Source organism: Bactrocera neohumeralis, unplaced genomic scaffold, assembly GCF_024586455.1.
Source record: "Bactrocera neohumeralis isolate Rockhampton unplaced genomic scaffold, APGP_CSIRO_Bneo_wtdbg2-racon-allhic-juicebox.fasta_v2 cluster10, whole genome shotgun sequence".
In the NCBI taxonomy this organism is placed as follows: domain Eukaryota; kingdom Metazoa; phylum Arthropoda; class Insecta; order Diptera; family Tephritidae; genus Bactrocera; species Bactrocera neohumeralis.
The window spans coordinates 26,081,121-26,105,437 of NW_026089623.1; the positions used below are offsets into that span (position 1 = coordinate 26,081,121).

Sequence of the window (24,317 nt, forward strand, 5' to 3'; positions counted from 1 at the left end):
TAACTTGTATATAATTTTTCTGCCGAATGCAATAATAATAGGCATATTATTAATTTAATTAATATCTGATTTTGATTTTATTATTAAATAAAGCAAAATAATTTAAAAAAATGACTTTTTTCATTTAAAATCGATTTGGAGAAATTAGATTTATTTAAAATAATTGAATTTGCTAAATATTATGCGAAAATAAAAATGGGTAACAGAAATGCTTGTTCCTGCTAAAATGATTACATGTTAAAGGTAACAAACTGATAACCAAAATAATAACACTAACAGATATTCGGGTAACAAATTCTTTTTGTTATCGATAACACATAGGTAAGCTTTGCGCTAACGAAAGAATTTGATACCCGTAACATACTGTGAAGAGATTTGCTAACAAATGGATGTATTCTGTTAGAACAAGGCAGCATGCGATATTTGCCATTGGTTAGAGCGAGATAACCATTGAACATTAAATAGCTATGTGTTACTTTATTTTTTTTTTTTTTTTTTATTTTATAAAAGCTTACATAATAATACAATTATTATACAAACTTAAGAAAATACGCAGCACTAGCATCATGGGCTATCGGCCGACTGGTTATGTTATATGCGTCGAAGAAGGTCGCTGTCTTTCAAAAAGTTGTAGATTTTCGAAATGTTGTTGCTTGAGGGATCCATCAATAAAATTATTGGATCAGTATTATTGAAGTTTGACAGTCTATGAGTTTGAAGTGCTGGACAATGTTGCAGAAGATGCAATAGATTTAAATCTGAATCACAAAATGGGCATTGGTTGATCTGAGTGCCATTTAGTATGTGAGCGTGTGTGATAATGGAGTGGCCAATGCGAAGTCTGATATATGGAATGATATAATTAGATGAAAGCGATGACGGAAAGGATGGTTTGATACGATTTGAATTTATTTTAGAGTAGTGGTGTCTGTAATTCATCCAATCAAGCGCCAATTTAGTGGATCTTTGTTGAATAATAAGCCGTTTTATATCACTCTTAACAAACAAGGCAGATGTAGTTGTTGGAGTGATGCACACCTCCTTAGCCACCGAGTCCGCAAAAGTATTTCCAATGATTCCAGAGTGACCGGGTATCCACATTATTTTTAGTCTATGTGCTAACGAAAACAACAGCGATCTAATGCCAATAATGACGTCATTGTAGTTACTGCGGTTTTTTAAAGCTTGAAAACACGATAGACTATCTGTACAGATGATGAATTTACCAAGGTTTTGTTGGGCATACTGGACAGCTTTGAGAATACCCGTAGCTTCAGCGGTAAAAATTGAACAAAATGGAAATAATAAACCATACGATATTCTTTGTTGGTTATCATCAACTACAGCAAAAGATGTATGCGACGATTTGGAGCCATCAGTATATATAAACTGCCAACCAAAAGATTTGAAGTGCGCAGATAATTCCAAAAATCGAGATTTATACACAGTGCTTGGAGTGATGGATTTGCGAAGAAAAGTAAGATCACTAATGAAAGAAGATTCATTTACTTTCCACGGTGGAATATATTTACTGCAAGGCAGCAATATTTTAAGCGGCAACTCATTGGTTTTAGCAAACAAAGCACTTTTAAAAATAGAAGACGGTATTTTAGGAGACCTCTTTCTGCAAAGTGATGATTGAAAGTCCTTTTTTATAGTAAAGTTCGTGCTGAGTATGAGTTTTGAATAAAGCTTATTTAAGCTATCTTCCACTGCATCTTTTAGAGAAGGTAGGCCAGCTTCCGTCAGTATGTTTTTAATTGGCGATGTTGGAAACACTCGAAGAGAACAACGAACTGAAGAATGATAGGGCGCAGCAAGCATCTTTAGATGATTCTTAGAATGATGTCCATAAATTTCCAAGCCATAATTAATTACAGATGAGATGAGGGCTTTAGTGACGTTGACCAGTAAAGCCGAGCCGATGAGTGAGCGCTTACATGAGAGGTATTTAATAATATTTAAATTAACAAAAAGTCTTTTTCTTATATACTGACAATGTTTCTTAAATGTATACTTAGAGTCTAATACAATACCAAGGAACTTAATACTATCTGTACACAAAATGTTTGTATTATCAAATGTGAGCGTTGGGATAGTACATTGATGTTTTTTACAAATATGAAAAAGTTTCGATTTAGGAAAAGATATTGATGTGCCTGAAGTAGAGGACCAACGAGAAAGACGCAATAAAATTTCAGAGAAAGTAATTGTTACTGAAGTCAAATTTGAAGTTTTTGAGAATAAAATTAAATCATCAGCATAAATCTGATGCCGGATAGTAACAAAATCTGATAGAATGGTACTGATTTCATCAAATGCAATAGTAAATAGGATCACCGAGAGCGGTGACCCTTGTGGGGTACCATTATCTAATGGTAGAACAGAGGATGAAACATTGGATATGATAACACTTAATTTACGGTTGGATAGGAAAGATTTGACAAAGTTAAAAATACGAGAACCCACTCTCCACCTACTAAGCTGTCTTAACACTACATGAATCCCAATCCTGTCAAATGCTTTTAGGAAATCTAAAGAAAGAATAGAAACATGATTTTTGTGGGACAGAGTATCAGAGATAAAGTGATCAAGGTGCAGGAGAGCATCCAACGTACCCTGCCCCCTCTTGAACGCAACTTGGTTGTGCGAAATGAGATTATTAGATTGAGCATACCAGGCGAGTCTAGTAGCAATAATCTTTTCAATCAATTTACCAAGGCAAGGAAGAAGGGAAATGGGACGATAACTGCTGACCACACCAGGAGGTTTACCAGGTTTTAAAATAGGAATAATCGCGCTAGTCTTCCAGAGGACAGGGTAGTTGCCACTGAGAAAAATACTATTGTAAAGTTTGACTAGACGGGATATAAGGAATGGAGGAAGGTGCTTGATGATAAGGTAAGAGATTTTATCAATGCCAGGAGTTTTGCCCTTGACTGACGAGAGGGCTAAATTAAAATCAAGTTCAGATATATCGGCATCTAAATATTCAGCTGATTGAGATAAGGTGGAAGGAGGAAGGTAAGGAGAGCAAAGAGAAGAAAGTTTACTAGAGGAAAAATCAGAAGAGAAATTGGAGTCCAAAGAAATATTGGAAAAGTGGGTGGCAAACTCTAAGGCTATATCTTTGGGATATAGTAGAGTGCCCCGAGGAGTATTTAAATAAGTGATAGGAGAAGAAGGTGATAAACCAGCCAGTCTTTTCATATCAGTCCAGATTTTTCTAGAATCCGAAGAAGAAGTGATATTATTCGTAAATTCTTGGAAACAATGAACCTTAGCTGCCTTAGCTTTATGGCGAAAAAGTGCATTGGATTTTTTGTAAGCTATTAAGTTTGCACTAGAACGTAAACGTTTAAATTGATGCCATGCGTTCTGTTTCAGATTTCTTAGTGCAGAAAGCTCATTATTCCACCAAAGAGGAGCAAGCTTGACTGGTTTAGAAGAAGAAAGGGGAAAAGAATAGTTAGAAGCAGAACGTATAATTTTTTGGATTCTAGAAGCCTCTTGATTTATATTGGAAGAAAAGGGGAAATAACGTGAATGCGAAAAACAGGCTTCTTCAAACCTATCCCAATCAGCCGAATCAGTTTTAAACCGAATCCTGGGCTTAAAAAATGAATGAGGGCGAGAAGTAGATATTTTGGAAAGGATGGGAAAATGATCACTGCCATGGAGATCATCAATACAACACCAAGATATTTTTGAGGAGAGGGAGGCAGAACATATGGAAAGATCAATATTAGTGAAGGTAGAGTGAGTGGAAAAATGGGTGGGGGAACCATCATTTAAAACAATGCAGTTGGATCTTAGTAAGGCATCCTCAATGCTACGTCCCTTGGAGTTAGCCGAAGCAGAGCCCCAAAGGGGACTCCAAGCATTGAAGTCACCACACAAGATAAAAGGATTTGAACCGGAAGGAATAAGATTTAAAAATTCAGTAGTAGAAAATGATTGATCAGGAGGGGAATAAGCACAGATGATTGAAATTTTATAGGGGGCGAGGATCTCAATAGCTACAGAAGAAAAAATTGAAAGGGGTATGGGAAGTAATACGTGAGGTAGATTTCTTTTAACTAGGATGGCAACTCCCTGCTTGTTGGTGGTGTTATGTGGGAGATTAATAAAATATCCCACATAAGCCCTAGGGGTAAAAGCTGAGGCATTATAAGATAGGTGAGTTTCATTCAACAGGATAATAGATGGATTGTACGATCCCATAAGTAACTCTAAGTTAATATAATTATTAACATAACCGTTAATGTTCCATTGAAGAAGTGTAATCATATCATATGTAAACTTATAAAAGAAAAAAGTTAAGCTACGAATATTTTATTTAAACTAAATGTCTTCATTGTAAGAAGGAAAATTGGGTAATGCAAGAGGATCTTGCGAGCAGGAGAGGGTGGGGGAGGGTGTGATAGGACAGGAGGAAAGGATATTGAGAGGAGAGTCAGAGATGGATAAAGGGGAAAAGAGAGGGGAAGGAGAAGTGGCAGAAGAGGAGGTAGGATGGGTTGGAAGGGATTGTTTAGATGAATTGATGTCTGTAGTTGTTGTTAGATTAGTTTTGGTAGGATTGTTGGATTTGTTATTAGGTGTTGTTTCATTATTGATTTGATTAGTATTGTTAGAAATTTTAGCTATAGAGGCAAAAGAGTTTGCATTAGAAGTTGTATGAGAAAATTGAATTTTATACTTGGTAACAGCTTCACGCATACTACATTTATAAATAGTTTTAATTTTTAATATTTCTTTGGATTGTTGATATTTAGGGCAAGTATTAGATGATGCCGGGTGGTCGCCCGAGCAATTTGCACACATTATTCTCTTACATTCAGTAGGTGAGGTATGATCGGAAGGGAGGTTGCATGAGACACAAGAAGGTGAATTACGGCAGTATTTTGCTGTGTGGCCAATTAATTGACATTGCTTACAACGCATAGGATTAGGGTAATACGGACGGACAGTGAGGTTCCTCCAGGCAACATCAATTCTTTCAGGAAGTTTGTATTTATCAAAAGTTAATAAAACTACACCCGTAGGATTACGGGAGCCGTCAGCAATTCGTGAAAACTTATGTACAGCAGAAACACCCTGCTCCTTTAGACCATCAACAATATCTTCTTCTGATAAGTTATTCAGGAATGGGGCGTATATGGTGCCTTTAACCGTATTCAAAGTATTATGAAGCTTGACATTGATATGACCTCCGCCAGGTAAAATTTTTGCAGAAAGAAATTTGCTAGCTGTTTTGTTGTTATTTACAAAGAGCAGTAGGCTACCATCACGTAGCTCAGTAACTTTACTTACTTCCTTACTGATTGCTTGAATACCTTTATACGTAGCGAAGCATGATGACGAATTAAGTGGCTTGTTGTCGTCCAGCGATGACATGACCAAAAATTTTGGATCATCCGTGTTTGAGACTGGTAATTCTGGAAATTGGTCTAACGGGATCGGATTTGGTTTTTTCTTTTCTTTTTCATTATTGGAGATAATAGGGAAAACCTATTATCCCCTAATTTGGTGGCCCCAGGGGCCATAGTAAACGCGAATTTTAGTTTAACAAATTAAGAAATTAAGTGATTGAAAAGATATAAAACGATAAAAAATTAATTCACAAACAAAGCACGAGCGTAATATAAACGCAGAACAAACCGTTATACCGTTTTAACAAACTCAATAAGCACAGAGCGAAAAGCAACCGGTTACGATGACAGTTCGACGGTGAATGTCTATGCAAAAAGTATTTGCAAACTTGGGTTCTACAGATTATGATATTGAAGCGTTATCTCCTACTGTAGAATCTTTCATCTGCCATTTGTACGGATTAAAAAAGCTATCTGATGTCAATAGTGCTAGAATGGAAATTTTTCATAAAACGTACAAGGTAACTGATACGTCTCAACCCTTCTCATTAAATGTGCGTAACTATGACGCTTGCAACTTACCACCCTGCCGATCAGAACTACAACAACATTTACTGCGAACGAAGTATATTGCGTGTTTGTGGAGGAATGCGCACAATCGTATTCTTACGGAGTTGTCGCCAACAGATTACGGATGGAAAAACGTGGATAGAAAGTTGGGGCCGATCTGGTTTGTTGGAAACCAACTTCCTGAAGCGTACGAGGACATCGTCATAACACCTAATATTTTAGGAGATACTTCTGATGCAGGTAAATCTTTTTTTGAAGACTATACTGTCATAAAAGAAGTAAAAAATTGTAAAGTTTCAAATTTTTTCTTGGTTACAGAAATGCAAAATGACGAGGAAGTTCAAGAAGTGGAAACCAACTTCGACGATGACTCGAATGACGAATATTGACATGTTTTTTTTTAATTTTATTTTTTCTATTTTCATATAAATAAATTATTAAATTTTCTATACATATATATGTATACACTGCTTTTATTACATCCTGTAACAAAAACAAGAACCGAACAGAATTCTTCCACTTTTAAACCGTCAGATTAACGATATGCCTCTATATAATTGTCAGATTATCTTTTGGGAAGACTCTGGCATCAAGTTCATCCCCCTGCATAAAAATCTGACGCGCTCGAGTATCTCAAGGTCACCTTTTTTTTTTACAACTTTTAAAATCAATAAATGACCTTTGGCCACGTCGAAATTGTTAGAATTTGAAATGGCACACTTTTTAGAGGTTCATTAACATTCGCTTTGAAAATCTGACACGCTCGAATAACTTTTTTTTTTTTTTTAACCTCTCATTACGGCCCTCAACCTTGAATTAATTGTCAGATTAATATATATCGACTATCAGAAATACAATGCGCGTATATGCCATAAATGACTGACGCGCTTGAGTATTTTTATGTGACTGTTTTTTTTTTTTTACATTTTTGAAAATAATTACCCGCTCTTCTCCCCACTAAAATGGAAAACTTCACATAGACTTTCTTTTTTTTTAAACGTTATCTTGACAATCTAGTAAGTCTCAATGACGCTCCAGTAACTGCAAATTTAGCACTCCGGGCTCCCCTACTATTACATAAATTTTGAACAAATGCTTATGATTTGAAATATAATTTTTGTATTTATGAGTTGTATTGAATTTTAGCATAAAAAGATAAAATGTATCCCATGTCCTTACCCTGCTTCTAAGCTACCTCCCCACCAATTTTAAGCCAAATCGGTTCAGCCATTCTTGAGTTATAAACGACTTTCTTTTACATATATAGCAACTTGTACCATACTTGTAAATGACAGAAAATAGCAAAAAAGAAAAAAAACAACAAACATATGCGGGAGCTGTAGCATATGAAAATTTTCATTAGCTCTGCTGTGCTACCGCTCTCTTTTTTTTGCTACCGCTACGCCAGAGCATAGCGCAGAATTTAATTTTTTGCTCAAGCTCCAGCTATAGTTTTTTACCTAACAAAACTAGTAGCAGAGTAGAGCACATACTTTACATTGTTATGCTAAGGCTATGCTGTGGCTCCCGACAAAGTGAGAGCGGTAGCAAGAGTAAAATGAAATGCTACGAGAGTAGCGTAGTTTTTCAAACGCTGCTTGCAATACTTGTCTCCTGCTACGAATGCTATGTACATAGGTTTTGGTTTTTTATTTTTGTTGTTGCGTATTTGATCTTTAGTTTTTTGTATTTGTTTTGTTTTAGTTGGTTTCGCGCCCGTTTCATAGATTTGATCACTTAAATATATGTATATGTACGTATTATTCTTGTACTTGTTCCACTGCACTGCACTTTAGTTATGCGCTATTGCGTATTCTTTTACATATTTTTGCTTTCTTTTCACAGCACTTTTTTGACTTTTTGTGTTATTTCGATAAGGGTCACTACACTTTAATACCGCATATAATTAAATAATATATGTATAAATGTATATAATTTTTCTTTATAGGACTCCGAAGGTGCCTTTCGGTAAGGCTCGAAGGACCATTTGTTAGATACACTTAATTCCACATTAAGTATACCAATTTTATCCTTTGATTAGGTATCCCCTTTGTTGGGATTTAAATTAAAGAGTTATATTTTTTGAAAAATAAAAATGCAGCAATTTATATTTCTTTTTGCGGGAAAAACTATAAGAGATTCACAAACTTAAATATCTTTACACAATTTTATGTGTTTTATCAAATATAATTTTGTATTTATTTAACCAATTTGATAGGCTTTATCAAATAGAATTTTGTATTTATATTCAATGCTGCTAGTGCACAACCACACACACGACCAGAAGGGGTTTTCCAATTTTGAACCACGAATTTAACTAACCGTTGATAAGTTGGCGAGACGTCTCATATACGGCGTAAGATTCGAATTGGGGGCCACCCCGATCTAACCAATCCTTTTTGATCGGTTTGGTGATGAAAACGATCGTTGGTTGGTGTGTAGTGGGGTTGGTACGATGTATGTTGTGGTATGGTAGTGTTTGTTGCGTGGGGATGCGTGGTGTGATGTTGTATGTTGTGTGTGATGCATGTTGTGTTGTGTGATGAATGTTGTGAGCTGGGGCGAGATACCATGAAGTCGTATAAACAATAGGGTTGCGCCCTGGATTTAGGACCCGCCACGTAAAAAAACACCCCCAATGAAAATTAACAATCAGCCTCGGATGAGAGACCCCCCTTTTGATGACGACCATGGCAAACGAAATAAGGACTACGAATTGAGGGCATGCACCTGGAATGTCCAGTGCCTTAATTGGGAAGGGGTCGCTGCCCAGCTGGTTGATGTTCTCGTGAAAATAAAGGCTGACATCACCGGCGTCCAAGAAATGCGATGGACGGGACAAGGACTGAGACGAGTAGGTCCTTGCGGCATTTACTACAGTGGCCATATAAAGGAGCGCAAGTTTGGTGTGGGATTCGTGGTGAGAGGGAAACTCCGTCGCCGTGTATTATCATTCACTCCGGTGAATGAACGTCTACCCACAATCCGCATCAAAGCAAGGTTCTTCAACATATCGCTGATTTGCGCCTACGCCCCGACGAAAGAGTAGGACGATGTGACCAAATACGCCTTCTATGGGCGCTTGGAGCGCACCTATGAGAGCTGCCCCCGTCACGATGTCAAAATCGTGCTTGGCGACTTTAACGCCAGGGTGGGCAAAGAAGGTATATTTGGCACTACGGTCGGTAAATTCAGCCTCCACGACGAAACATCCCCAAATGGGTTGAGGCTGATCGACTTCGCCGGGGCCCGAAATATGGTTATCTGTGGCACTAGATTCCAGCACAAGAAAATACATGAAGCCACCTGGCTGTCTCCGGATTGAAAAGCCACCAACCAGATCGATCATGTTGTGATAGACGGAAGACATGTCTCCAGTGTTCTAGACGTGCGTACGCTTCGAGGTCCTAACGTCGACTCGAACCACTACCTTGTTGCAGCCAAGAACAGCTTATGGAGGGAACACTTCTCCAGCCTGCTGAATGGCAGGGAACGTACAACGCCAGGAGAAGGCGAACCCGATTCCCCAATCGATGACGATGGAACAGAATTTCCATTGCCCGACCATGAAGAAGTTCGAATAGCAATTACCCGTCTGAAGAACGACAATGCAGCGGGGACTAATGGATTAAAGGCCGAGCTATTCAAACTCGGCGGCGAAGAACTGTTAAGGAGCGTGCATCAGCTTCTTTGCAAAATATGCTCGGACGAAATCATGCCCCACGATTGGAATTCAAGTGTGCTCTGCTCAATCCACAAAAAGGGAGACCCCACAATCTGCGCCAACTACTTCTATCGAGCGTATAGTGTGAAAGATTAAAGCCCACCGTCAACAAACTGATTGGACCTTATCAGAGTGGCTTTAGACCTGGCAAATCAACAACCAACCAGATATTCACCATGCGCCAAATTTTGGAAAAGACCCGTGAAAGGAGAATCGACACACACCACCTCTTCGTCGATTTCAAAGCTACTTTCGACAGCACGAAAAGGAGCTGCCTTTATGCCGCGATCTCTGAATTTGGTATCCCCGCAAAACTAATACGGCTGTGTAAACTGACGTTGAGCAACACGAAAAATTAGGTCAGGATCGGGAAGGACCTCTCCGAGCCGTTCGATACCAAACCAGGTTTCAGACAAGGCGACTCCTTATCATGTGACTTCTTCAACCTGCTGCTGGAGAAAATAATCCGAGCTGCAGAACTTAATGGAGCATGATATTGATATCATCGGCCTGGACAAGAAATGTCTCCTGTCATCAAACACACAGTCGTCACACTCGCGCCTTGGCACTCACGTCAATGTTGACAGTCATAACTTTGAAGTTGTAGATAATTTCGTCTATCTTAGAACCAGCGTAAACACCACCAACAATGTCAGCCTAGAAATCCAACGCAGGATAACTCTTGCCAACAGGTGCTACTTCGGACTGAGTAAGCAATTGAGAAGCAAAGTTCTCTCTCGACAAACAAAAACCAAACTATATAAGTCACTCATAATTCCCGTCCTGCTGTATGGTGCAGAGTCCTGGACGATGTCAACAACGGATGAGTCGACGTTGCGGGTTTTCCAGAGAAAAGTTCTGCGAAAGATTTATGGTCCTTTGCGCGTTAGCCACGGCGACATCGACGTAGTTCAGCGAATTAAAAGACAGCGGCTACGCTGGCTAGGTCATGTTGTCCGGATGGACGAAAACACTCCAGCTCTGAAAGTATTCGACGCAGTACCCGCCGGGGGAAGCAGAGGAAGAGGAAGACCTCCACTCCGTTGGAAGGACCAAGTGGAGAAGGACCTGGCTTCGCTTGGAATATCCAATTGGCGCCACGTAGCGAAAAGGAGAAACGACTGGCGCGCTGTTAACTCGGCTATAATCGCGTAAGCGGTGTCTACGCCAATTAAGAAGGAGAAGAAGAAGAAAGAAGTAGAAGACAGAAGAATTAAATATATATCTAAACTCCGAGATCACCCAAACCCTTTGGCTAATGCTTTGGCACATTCTCGCGATCAAACACACCTCCTCCACCTCTTCGTCGATATAAATAAAAAAAAAACAAAACGTTTTTCCTTAGCATAGAAATACCAAGGTCTTTATGGATATTTTCATTACAAGTGTACCATGGCGAACACGTGATTATTCTAAGCATTTTTGATTGGAACCTTTGTATTAGATCAATATTAGTTGCACAGGTCGTACCCCACAGTTGAATGCCATACATCCAAATCGGCTTTATGACCGCATTATATAAAAGCATTTTGTTGTCTTGGCTAAGTTTGGAGTTTTTATTTAAAAGCCAATTTAAATTTGCAGCTCTTATCTTCATGCAAGTTATTTTAGTAGATATGTGTTTTTTCCACGTAAGACTTCTATCTAGATGAATACCAAGATAAGTTACTTCGTTTGCTTGGGGTACTAAAATATTGTTCATTTTTACTGCCGGACACATTTTAGGTCTTAGCGAAAATGTAATATGCTTACACTTCTGTTCATTCACGTTTATACGCCAGTTCGCAAGCCACTCTTCGACAGAACTTAAATGCTTCGCTAATATTCGTGATGCTAAAATGTGGCATTTGTTACGGCTCACTATATCTGAGTCATCCGCAAAAGTGGAAGTTAATACATTATTAGCTGTTGGAAGATCTGCTGTATATATGATGTATAGAATTGGGCCTAAAACACTGCCCTGTGGTACACCAGCCCTTATCTGTCGTTCGTCAGATATGAAATCTCCCACATTTACCATAAATTGTCTCTTTTTTAAATAAGACTCCAATGTTTTATACAATTCTAATGGTAGAATGTTTTTAATCTTATACAAAAGGCCTTCATGCCACACCTTATCAAACGCCAGAGCCACGTCTAGAAATAAAGCAGAACAGTACTCTATGTGCTCAAATGCTTTTCTTATTTCGTTAGTAATTCTATTTACTTGCTCCACCGTGCTATGTTTTCACGAAACCCGAATTCTTGCGTTGGTATTATATTAGTTTTGTGGAGGAAAGGAGACATCTTTGATGGTAAGACTTTTTCAAATATTTTAGAAAGACAGGGTAGAAGACTGATTGGTCTGTATGAAGGCGGCTGTGTTAAGTCTTTCCCAGGTTTATCTATCAAGATAATCTGCGACTTTTTCCATGAATTAGGATAGTATCCGAGATTAAGAATTGCACTGAAGAGCAAAGACAGCACTTCTACAGCAATATTTGGTAACTCAATTAGCATTTTTGGGGTAATATTATCATGCCCTGGTGACTTTTTTGGTTTAAGTTCTTTTATTATTCTAATAATTTCAGTAGGTGAAGTCTTAAAAGACTCGAGTGACTCGTTAACTGTGTTGGGTAATCTGGACAACTCGAAGTTGTTCTTTGGGCAATTTGGTTGAGATACCTTTTCTAAGTGATTTGCAAAACAATTAGCTTTTTCCTCGTCACTTCGAGCCCAATCTCCACCCATGTCTCGTATAGGCATGTTGGAGTTAGTTGGTGGCTTCAGGGACTTTTGGGCTTTCCAAAAAAAGAGAATTTTGCTTGCTTGAATTTGGACACAGCTTCTTTATATACATTTCGGTATTAACTTCTTCCTCACGTTCAAGCGCTTTTTTTAATTTACGTGCAGCTGATTTCAATTGAAGCTGAGTGGAAGGGGAGCGATTTATCTGCCATTCACGCCTTGCACGCTTTTTTTTCGTTTACAAGCTTTTCTATTTCTCTGTTAGTAATTTTTTTGGCACCAAGCGGCTTACAGTTTTTGTTTGGTGTTGCTAAGACAGCTGCTTTAGTTATTATATCATTAAGTTCTTCTATGCTTTCGTCAATATCTCTTCCTGTATTTATTTTGTACTCAACATTAATGTGGCTACTCACGTATTTTTTATATTTTAGCCAATTCGTTTTATGAGAAGTTAAACCCACTTTTGGATTAACGAATATGGGTAGTTCACATAACTTTATTAGTACAGGAGAGTGATCAGAAGATAGGTCAGTACATGTATCAGGTTTTATCTGCGATTTATCTATATTTTTGGATACAGCAAAATTAATTAAATCTGGTATTTTCTTACGATCACTAAGCCAATCGAATCTGCTTTTGACAGCACGAAAAGGAGCTGCCTCCATGCCGCGGTGTCTGAATTTGCTATCCCCGCAAAACTAACACGGCTGTGTAAACTAATGTTGAGCAACACCAAAAGCTCCGTCAGTATCGGGAAGGACCTCTCCGAGCCGTTCGATACCAAAAGAGGTTTCAGACAAGGCGACCCCCTATCGTGCGACTTCTTCAACCTGCTTCTGGAGAAAATAATTCGAGCTGCAGAACTTAATCTTTTAAAAGAGTGTGCAGCTGCTGGCGTATGCCGATGATATTGATATCTGAAAGTATTCGACGCAGTACCCGCCGGGGGAAGCAGAGGAAGAGGAAGACCTCCACTCCGTTGGAAAGACCAAGTGGAGAAGGACCTGGCTTCGCTTGGAATACGAAAAACGTACACATCATTGGGTTTGCAGACGACATTGCTGTGGTGATAATAGCTAAACACATAGAGGATATAGTCTCGGTTACCAACACAACAATTTCTCAAATTAGCGACTGCCTCGAAACTAATGGACTAACTCTGGCAGAGAGCAAAACAGAAGCCGTACTTATTACAGGCAGAAAGGTCCGAGAAGTTGTGTAAGCATAACCACTCGTCATTGACGCAAGATTATCGTTTAAAGAACACGTGGCTTATACAAGTGAAAAAGCTACGAAACATGCAGAGCTCTAACCCGGCTAATGCTCAATACCCGTGGACGAAAACAAAACAGGAGACGACTGCTAGCCGGAGTACTAAAGTCAGTTGCTCTATTTGGCGCCAAATATGGGAGAAAGACCTTGAAGTCAAATCTTATCGCCGCGGCCTATTTTCTACGTACACCATATGCGCATTAAGAGTATGCTCCGCGTTTCGTACGGCATCCGAAGACGCTGCGCTAGTGTTCGTGGGCTTACATCCGCTAGACCTCTTAGCCAAAGAGCTCACATAGTAGAGGACTACTACTCGAACAAATTCCAACGAACAACTAAGACGAGACACACAAACCATGACTGGAGCAGACAAGAACGTTTTGGTGACAATCACTGTACTAGGGGGGTTATAAGACAAACCGAGGTAGGGCCAAGTAAGTGCAGCTTGTTACTGAATGCATTAGGACCATCACGTACGTATGAGTAATAATCAACCTTCCTCCCGACGTAAAGTTCCACACTGACATGGGTTCAGGCTTTCGATGCTTCCTCCTCGTAAAAAAACGTATATTTAGTTATTTAATATAGTTTCCTAAAAAAGTATATAGGTAATTAAAATACAAAATAAAAATCAGAATGAATAAATTCTCACTAAAGAAAATACTTTTCATATTCCTATACCAGAGGTAAGAAATTAAAGATACTTAATTGAGTTTATAACATTTTTGGTGCTTAGAGCCAGATTTAGTACTCAACCAAATTAAAAAGTCCTGTATTTACAAAACAGGCTATATATAAAAAAAGTCTTGTTCAAAATACGGGCAAATTAAAACAAAAGTAGTTGTAAGACGGGTGTATATTCCGGCATATTAATATTACAACAATTTGAAAATGAATAAATTCTCACTCAAGAAAGGTCTTTATATTTCCCCCACCAGCGGTAAGACCTTAAAGATTCTTTGTTGAGTTCAATGTTTGATATTCCAAATTAAACACAACGTAAGCCACCAATAAAATCTGTGAAGTTTACGGAGACGATGCTGTATCAGTTCGTATAGCACAACAATGGTTTGACCGCTTCCGTTCTAGAAATTTCGATTTCTTCTTCTTCTTCTTAATTGGCGTAGACACTGCTTACGCGATTATAGCCGCGTTAACAACAGCGCGCCAGTCGTTTCTTCTTTTCGCTGCGTGGCGCCAATTGGATATTTCAAGCGAAGCCAGGTCCTTCTTCACTTGGTCCTTCCAACGGAGTGGAGGTCCTCTGCTTCCCCCGGCGGGTACTGCGTCGAATACTTTGAGAGCTGGAGTGTTTTCATCCATCCGGACAACATGACCTAGCCAGCGTAGCCGCTGTCTTTTAATTCGCTGAACTATGTCAATGTCGTCATATATCTCGTACAGCTCATCGTTCCATCGGATGCGATATTCGCCGTGGCCAATGCGCAAAGGACCATAAATCTTTCGCAGAATTTTTCTCTCGAAAACTCGTAACGTCGACTCATCGGTTGCTGTCATCGCCCAAGCCTCTGCACCATATAGCAGGACGGGAATAATGAGTGACTTATAGAGTTTAGCTTTTTTTTGTCGAGAGAGAACTTTACTTTTCAATTGCCTACTCAGTCCGAAGTAGCACCTGTTGGCAAGAGCAATCCTGCGTTGGATTTCCAGGCTAACATTATTAGTGGTGTTAATGCTGGTTCCTAAATAGACGAAATTATCTACAACGTCAACAGTGACGTGAGAGCCAAGTCGCGAGTGCGACGACTGTTTGTTTGATGACAGGAGATATTTCGTTTTGCCCTCGTTCACTACCAGACCCATTTTCTGTGCTTCCTTGTCCAGCATAGAGAAAGCAGAACTAACGACGCGGGTGTTGAGGCCGATGATATCAATATCGTCGGCATACGCCAACAGCTGTACACTCTTATAGAAGATGGTACCTTCTCTGTTTAGTTCTGCAGCACGAACTATTTTCTCCAGGAGCAGGTTGAAGAAGTCGCACGATAGGGAGTCGCCTTGTCTGAAACCGCGTTTGGTATCGAACGGCTCGGAGAGGTCCTTCCCGATCCTGACGGTGCTTTTTGTGTTGTTCAACGTCAGTTTACACAGCCGTATTAGTTTTGCGGGGATACCAAATTCAGACATCGCGGCATAAAGGCAGCTCCTTTTCGTGCTGTCGAAAGTAGCTTTGAAATCGACGAAGAGGTGGTGTGTGTCGATTCTCCTTTCACGGGTCTTTTCCAAGATTTGGCGCATGGTGAATATCTGGTCGGTTGTTGATTTTCCAGGTCTAAAGCCACACTGATAAGGTCCAATCAGTTTGTTGACGGTGGGCTTTAATCTTTCACACAATACGCTCGATAGAACCTTATATGCGATGTTGAGGATGCTAATCCCACGGTAGTTGGCGCAGACTGTGGGGTCTCCTTTTTTATGGATTGGGCAGAGCACACTTAAATTCCAATCGTTGGGCATGCTCTCGTCCGACCATATTTTACAAAGAAGCTGATGCATGCTCCTTATCAGTTCTTCGCCGCCGTGTTTGAATAGCTCGGCCGGTAGTCCGTCGGCCCCTGCCGCTTTGTTGTTCTTGAGGCGGGCAATGGCTATTCGAACTTCTTCATGGTCGGGTAATGGAACGTCTGCTCCATCGTCATCGATTGGGGAATCGGGTTCGCCTTCTCCTGGCGTTGTGCGTTCGCTGCCATTCAGCAGGCTGGAGAAGTGTTCCCTCCATAATTTAACTATGCTCTGGGCATCAGTGACTAGATCACCTTTGGGGGTTCTACAAGAGTATGCTCCGGTCTTGAAACCTTCTGTAAGCCGCCGGATTTTTTCGTAGAATTTTCGAGCATTACCCCTGTCGGCCAGCTTATCAAGCTCTTCGTACTCACGCATTTCGGCCTCTTTCTTCTTCTGTCTGCAAATGCGTATCGCTTCCCTCTTCAACTCTCGGTATCTATCCCATCCCGCACGTGTAGTGGTCGATCGTAACGTTGCGAGGTAGGCAGCCTGTTTTCTCTCCGCTGCGACACGGCACTCTTCGTCGTACCAGCTGTTCTTTTGCACTTTCCGAAAACCAATGGTTTCGGTTGCAGCTGTACGTAAGGAATTTGAAATGCCGTCCCACAGTTCCCTTATACCGAGTTGTTGACTAGTGCTCTCAGAGAGCAGGAGTGCAAGCCGAGTAGAAAATCGTTCGGCTGTCTGTTGTGATTGCATCTTCTCGACGTCGAACCTTCCTTGTGTTTGTTGGCGTGCGTTTTTCCGAGTTCCGAGTCGATGTTAGGACCTCGGAGCGCACGCACATCTAAAACACTGGAGACGTGTCTTCCATCTATCACAACATGATCGATCTGGTTGGTAGTTTTTCGATCCGGAGACAGACAGGTAGCTTGATGAATCTTCTTATGCTGAAATCTAGTACTACAGATAACCATATTTCGGGCCCCGGCGAAGTCAATCAGCCTCAACCCATTTGGGGATGTTTCGTCGTGGAGGCTGAATTTACCGACCGTAGTGCCAAATATACCTTCTTTGCCCACCCTGGCGTTAAAGGCGCCAAGCACGATTTTGACATCGTGGCGGGGGCAGCTCTCATAAGCGCGCTCCAAGCGCTCATAGAAGGCATCTTTGGTCACATCGTCCTTCTCATCCGTCGGGGCGTGGGCGCAAATCAGCGATATGTTGAAGAACCTCGCTTTGATGCGGATTGTGGCTAGACGTTCATTCACCGGAGTGAATGATAGTACTCGGCGACGGAGTCTCTCTCCCACCACGAATCCAACACCAAACTTGCGCTCCTTTATATGGCCACTGTAGTAAATGTCACAAGGACCTACTCGTCTCTGTCCTTGTCCCGTCCATCGCATTTCTTGGACGGCGGTGATGTCAGCCTTTATTTTTGCGAGGACATCAACCAGCTGGGCAGCGGCACCTTCCCAATTAAGGGTCCGGACATTCCAGGTGCATGCCCTCAAATCGTAGTCCTTATTCCGTTTGCCATGGTCGTCATCAAAAGGGGGGTCTCTCATCCGAGGCTGTGTTTTCTTTTTCATTGGCGGGTCCCAAGCCCAGCGCACAACCCTATGTAGGGAATGTTTCGCCTTCTCACATTAGCTCACCTTCGAACGGATGTTCTTAGGCTACCCAGAGGATACTTGGTCAAAGACCGGAAGTAGTGAGCTGCTTGAGCCATGTGTAAAAGAATCGTTTCTGGCCACTCCCAAATGAATGGCGATCAGAGAACTTTCCTCACTTGCGTGAACTTCTACACATGACTCCATCCTCCAATTTACACTGATGAATAATGTCCCTAGCGGAAAAATGGCAAAATGTGGTCGACCAAAATACATACATATTTATTTATTTATCTATGTGGAATTCTGTAAGCAGTCTCTAGTCACTATTTGAAACATTTTGAGGAAAAGTCTCAATTTGTGACTAGTTACTATTCACTAAACAGTCTCTAGCGTTAGTTTCAAAATATTGACTAAAATTTGAGACCTGATAGTTAGCAGGTCACAGAAATAAAACGAACTCTTGTTTGCCATTTTGTATATACTGAACAGAGGTCATTATAGATATTATTCGATTGTCGTTTTTTTATATTTTGTAAGCAACTAAAACACGAAAAGGTTAAAAATAAATCAATTTTACATTAATTTCTTAAATATTATGAAACAACATCAACATACATATATTTTTACTTTTATTGATAATTATATTTTTTGACTATATTATAGAAAATTTAATATTTGTTATCGACATATTTATTTTCATTCATGTGTAAAAACATCTCTGAGTAATGAAATGTAATAGATTTTGTGACCGTCACTTACAGAATAGCAAAATCGTTTCAAGTCTCAAAAACTGTCTCTAAGCAGTAGGTGTCATGAATTCAGACATTATTGGTTTGATATTCGAAACAAAATTTTTATCGGTTTTGGGTGTCACAGAAACCAATTTTATTTATTTATTTATTATTTCTCACGCCAATCGGCTATATACAAAGAAGTATAACAAAAAACAAGGAAAAAGGCATATACATAAGTATTTAAATGAGACTTAATTGTGAACATTGCACAAATCAATATCTTGGTGTATCATTACTAGATCATTACTAAGATTCTGCTAAACTTTAAGCTCATGTAACCTAACTCTCACGAGTACAACCACGCATACTAAAGTATTAACATCAGGAGAGTGCATTTTGACTAGGTTTGATCACAAATCACACATTAATGATTCATTATTCTTGATAATATCTATTGACTAAGTTTACAACCCTGCTCCTCGGTCCACCCCGCACGTAGTTCTTCGAAAAGTTGACTGTTTTTAACAGTCTGTGTGACCTCAACCCAGGCATACAGCCTACAAGGCCGAATTGTTCCAAAATTTCCGGAGAGTCAATTATTAGTGATTTAAAAGCAAACAAGAGATCTGATACTTGTCTCCGACTCATCAGGTCACAAATCCCAAATTGACCACGAACATCCTCCGAGCCTCCGACCCAGCCTTTACGTCCCAGGAAGTACGCGACATATTTACAGAGTTTCTTCTGCACTCTCTCCACTTTGTCAATGAGACTGTCGGTATGAGGAGACCAAACCATTGAATAATACTCCAACATCGAACGCACCAAGGTCGAGTACAGCCTTACGAACGTATCAACATTCCTGAAGTCGTCCCCACATCTGAGTATGAACCCAAGTGTCCTGTAATTTTGATGTAATTTTGTCAATGTGCCCGGCGAAATTTAGTGCATTGTCAATTATGACACCAATATCTTTTACTACTGTGACTTCTTTTAGCTGATGATCAGCGATACGGTAAACAGCTGGAAGACGACTCAAGGACCGTACCAAGAACATCACCACGCACTTTTTTAAATTTAAACTCAATTTATTTTCGTCGCACCACTCCTCAAGTCTATCAAGGTCTTGCTGTAATGCACTACTATCATCTTCAGTGCTTATCTTCCTGAAAATCTTGATGTCATCAGCATATAGTAAAAATTCCGACGATATTTTGTCCCCAATGTCGTTGACAAATATGCTAAACAACACTGGCCCCAGATGGGAACCCTATGGGACCCCGGACGACACTTTAAACTCGGATGACACATAGCCATTGACTCGCATCTGCAGGAATCTCCCAGTCAAGTACGAGTTAAACCAACTCAATACATTTCCCGCCACTCCGTAGCGATCCATCTTCTCTATTAAGAGCTCATGATCCACCATGTCGGAAGGCTTTGCTGAAGTCCCTGTAGATAGTGTGAACTGTTTCACCCTTGTCCAACGCTCTCAGTACGTAATCGACAAACAGGTGAAGGTTTGTAGCCGTAGACCTGCCGCCAAAGAACCCATTTTGCTTGGTCGAGATCGTATTCTTGAAGGCGAAATTGACTTGCTGCACAACAAGTTTCTCAAACAACTTTTTTTTATCGGTTTTGCTGTCAGAAATAAAGCAAGAAGATAGTCGCACACATATTTGAAATGTTAGTTAAGAAATCGAGTTATTTTATTGTTACGAATTGATTTATCTTTATTTCTATAGGAGAAAACATAAGAATAAAGTACGAAATGTTTTAATTATTGAGTTTTAGAAAAAAATGCGGATATTTAAGGGGGAGCCGCTTTAGAGGCTTGATGTTTGTTTTTGGGAGAGAAAGAAATAATTGATTAAAGCGAAAGTTCTAGGGTTTATAGTTATATATTTAAACATCACCCGAAATTTTTTGGATACGAATTCTTTGATATTCTGCCTTAGGGAAGCAATTGCCCGATGCATCTCGCGTGTGCATTTGTCGGACGGCGGAAAGTATGCAGGTCGCAATTTCTGGCGGAAACATAAAATTTAAAGAGATTCATATTTGAATTGGTTTGCAATTCTGACAGCTAAGCAATTCTGTCTTGGATTCCACAACACCCCAGATTAAGTGTGGGTCTGAACATGCCCTTTCTAAGAGAACGAAGTATGTGAATCCCCGAGTTAATGCGAAAATCTAGTAGTGGAAAGCTACAAAAAACGAGTACAGTTCTGGATCGCCACATTGTATGTAACTATTTGTAAAAAGGACCCATTCAAGTCGTCGAAGGTGATAGCAGTAGAAATTGTAAATGTAGTAAGTGCTCAAACAGTTCACAAGCGTTTGCAAAAGGCCAAGCTACCAGGGGTCGAATCGTTACATCCGTGCACGGATCGGCAAACATACGAAAGAAAATATGATAGCAAACGGATCGTAATGTATTTTCAATTCACAATAATTTTTAAATTCCACATTGCTTTGGATCGTATTTTTAGGTCACAATAGATGTGGAACTGTCAAAACTTTTGCGAAATTTTCAATAAACTAAAAACAGCTAATTAAATATCCAACTTTGTTTTTTTTTATTTAAGCTCAAGTGAAAGTGATGGGGATAAAAAACTAGTGCGGAGATAGCTAAGAGATCGTAGCAATAGCGTAGGTATAAAAAAAAACCAATTATGAATCCTCATTAACAAAATTTTCTTTCTAGATTATTGTTGAACAAAGCATTTGAATCTTAAAAATACGGTGGAGAATTTTAGGATATGGCGAGAGAGAAAGGTATCACCCCACAAAAGTGGAAGATTTACTAACGTTTGTGAGACTTTACATAAAATCTGCATAAAATTTACAATAAGTTACGACCCTCAAAATTGTGATTCTTATCACACACAAGAAATGGGCACCGGGGTAGCGAACCGCCTCACTGCTATCGACCAAACGATAAGAGACCAAAGAATGTATACTTAAATAAATTTAATTGAAATATGTATATGTCCTTTACCTTGTAAATAGTTTTATTTTTTAATGTCGACTAAAATACAAAAATTTTGTTCATATAAATAATTTTTTTTTTAATTTTTAATGAGATATTCCATTCATTGGTTTCTTATTTGTGTTCTTTATTACTAAAAATTATAAAAAACATAAAATTTAAAAAAATTTGCTCACATTTCCATAAATTTGTCTATTACGATTGATAATTTACGTATGACTGACGATTCGAACAAACGGATACGTTTATATACTCGTTCACGTTTGTCATCATGCCAGATTACGATAGAAGCGTTACGATCACGTATATAAGCGCTACGATCACGTATGTCATAATATGAAATACAGACTTTTACGTGAGGAGTGATACGTTCACGGATGTAACGATTCCACCCCACAACGAATAGCCAGGAAAGTTCCATTAATGCGATCAAAAAATTTAGATATGATGTTAAACTTTGCAAGAAGTCATTCAGATTGGTCATGACCTGAGGGAGCAAAAAAGTGGAGAAGGAGAGAGGAAGCGATTGTGAGAGAAATGTGTATAGTCCAAAAGGAAAGGAATTTCACGTTCATTTCACAAAAGAACTGTGAAGCATGGAGGTGGAAACATTATGGTGTGGAGATGTTTTTCTTGGCATGGAGTAGGTCCTATATACCGGACAACTAACAAAACAACAGCGTCGGAGTACAAGGAAATACTTGAAAATATCATGATACCCTATGCTGAAGAAAACTTACCATTACGTTGGGTGTATCAACAAGATAATGACCCGAAACATACCTCCCAACTGATTAAGAAATATTTTGAAGACAATAGTGTTAACGTTTTGAAGTGGCCAAGCCAATCCCCGGATTTAAATCCAATAGAAAACATATGGGGAGAACTAAAAAAAAATTTGGCGCCTCAATCTTTCTCTAACAAAGACCAGTTATACCTGAGACAGACATATAGTAACAATACCATATATGGTACAAATACCATATGTGTGTCACCAAAAACCAGCAAAATACTATATGAGCAATGTAGTATTTTGCTGGTAACAATACTATGATGTTTCATTGTGGTATTTGTATAAACACAGCTAAAAAACAGGTAACAAACTTTGTTAAAAGCTTTTACACAAAAGCTCTTCGAAATATTCTGTCAAAATGACTTAAAAAATTAATTATTGAAATAGAAAAAAAAATATTTTTCACAATTTTTCTTCCGGAAAAGCAGACAATGTCTCATTTTATGTGAGGATTCTAGAGAGACTAACCAAATCGCTTTTTTGCGATGAAAATAGATTAACTTTACAGTATTTGAAATAATTATACTTATTTTCTCCATAACACACATCTACATATTTATTGTTTACAATTTTTTTGAAATATTTAATGCCTATGAAACAAAGGTAGTATTTCAGTTTACTACATTGCCGTGTGTGTCACCAACGTAGTAAACAGAATACCATGATACCTTTACTATGGTATTGTTACTACATGTGTGTCTCGGGTATTATGGGAGTGCATACAAAAAACTTGGTATGATATACCTGAAGAAACTTGTCATTCTTTAATCAGTAGAATGCCCAAACGAATAAATAAAGTAATCCAGAATAATAGTGGATATACGGCTATTAATACCTGAGACAAACATATAGTAACAATACCATATATGGTACAAATACCAGCAAAATACCATATGAGCAATGTAGTATTTTGCTGGTAACAATACCATGATGTTTCATTGTGGTATTTGTATAAACACAGCTAAAAAACAGGTAACAAACTTTGCTAAAAGCTTTTACACAAAAGCTCTTCGAAATATTCTGTCAAAATGACTTAAAAAATTATTTATTGAAATAGAAAACAAAATATTTTTCACAATTTTTCTTTCGGAAAAGCAGACAATGTCTCATTTATGTGAGGATTCTAGAGGGACTTTAACCAAATCGCTTTTTTGCGATGAAAATAGATTAACTTTACAGTATTTGAAATAATTATACTTATTTTCTCCATAACACACATCTACATATTTATTGTTTACATTTTTTTTTAATATTTAATGACTATGAAACAAAGGTAGTATTTCAGTTTACTACATTGCCGTGTGTGTCACCAACGTAGTAAACAGAATACCACGACCATGACCATACCTTTACTATGGTATTCTTACTACATGTCTGTCTCGAGTATAACTTTGTAATGTTAAATATACAACAAAACTATTTTGTCATAATTTGTCTTTTCAAAATAATTGTCTTATTAAAAGTGTACCCATTTTTTTGAGCAAGTTTATTTTAGCTTGGAAATGTTTTAGATCTATATTTGTTTGTTTTGCTTTTTTTAATGAAGTTTATTCAATTTAGCTTGTAAATATTTGAAAAATATAAGTACGTTTGCGTTTTTCTTAAAAATTTAAATAAAACTTTTTATTGATGAGCTTTACTTGAAAAAGTTACACAATCTATTATTTTGAGCAGGTGTTATATAACGCTATATCTATCTCGTTTAGTTTTATGTGATACGTACAAACGTTAGGTGAACAAAACTATGATACTCTATAGCAACTGGTTGCAAGAGTATAAGTTGAAGTTTAATTAGAAATACGAAAAGACTTTTTCGACTATATAATGATCTAAAATTGTGTTGAATATATATGGATTTAAAATTGTATTGAAAATTTTGGAAAGATGTCGGTGTAAAAGTACATTGCGTAGTTCACGACGGGCCGGCCGATTGCCTTTCTTTTCTTTTCCTCAGGGGCTGCCGGTAACCAGCTTGTAGACTTTGTTACGGCTCCTTACTTTAGCAATAATCGCGGTCGTACATGACTTGGACTCATGCACAAGCG

General features: G+C 38.7%; 1 long non-coding RNA gene across 2 annotated transcripts; it reads left to right on the plus strand.

Moving 5' to 3' along the window:
- The first annotated feature begins 20,806 nt into the window (after nucleotides 1–20,806).
- On the plus strand, nucleotides 20,807–23,585 carry LOC126765424 (uncharacterized). Of its 2 annotated transcripts, none has more exons than XR_007668373.1 (3): nucleotides 20,807–21,139; nucleotides 21,195–22,875; nucleotides 23,546–23,585. It is a non-coding gene; the product is annotated as an uncharacterized LOC126765424 (long non-coding RNA). The 2 variants fall into 2 exon arrangements; XR_007668374.1 differs by having other exon boundaries at nucleotides 21,195–22,574; nucleotides 23,245–23,585.
- Nucleotides 23,586–24,317: the final 732 nt, after the last annotated feature.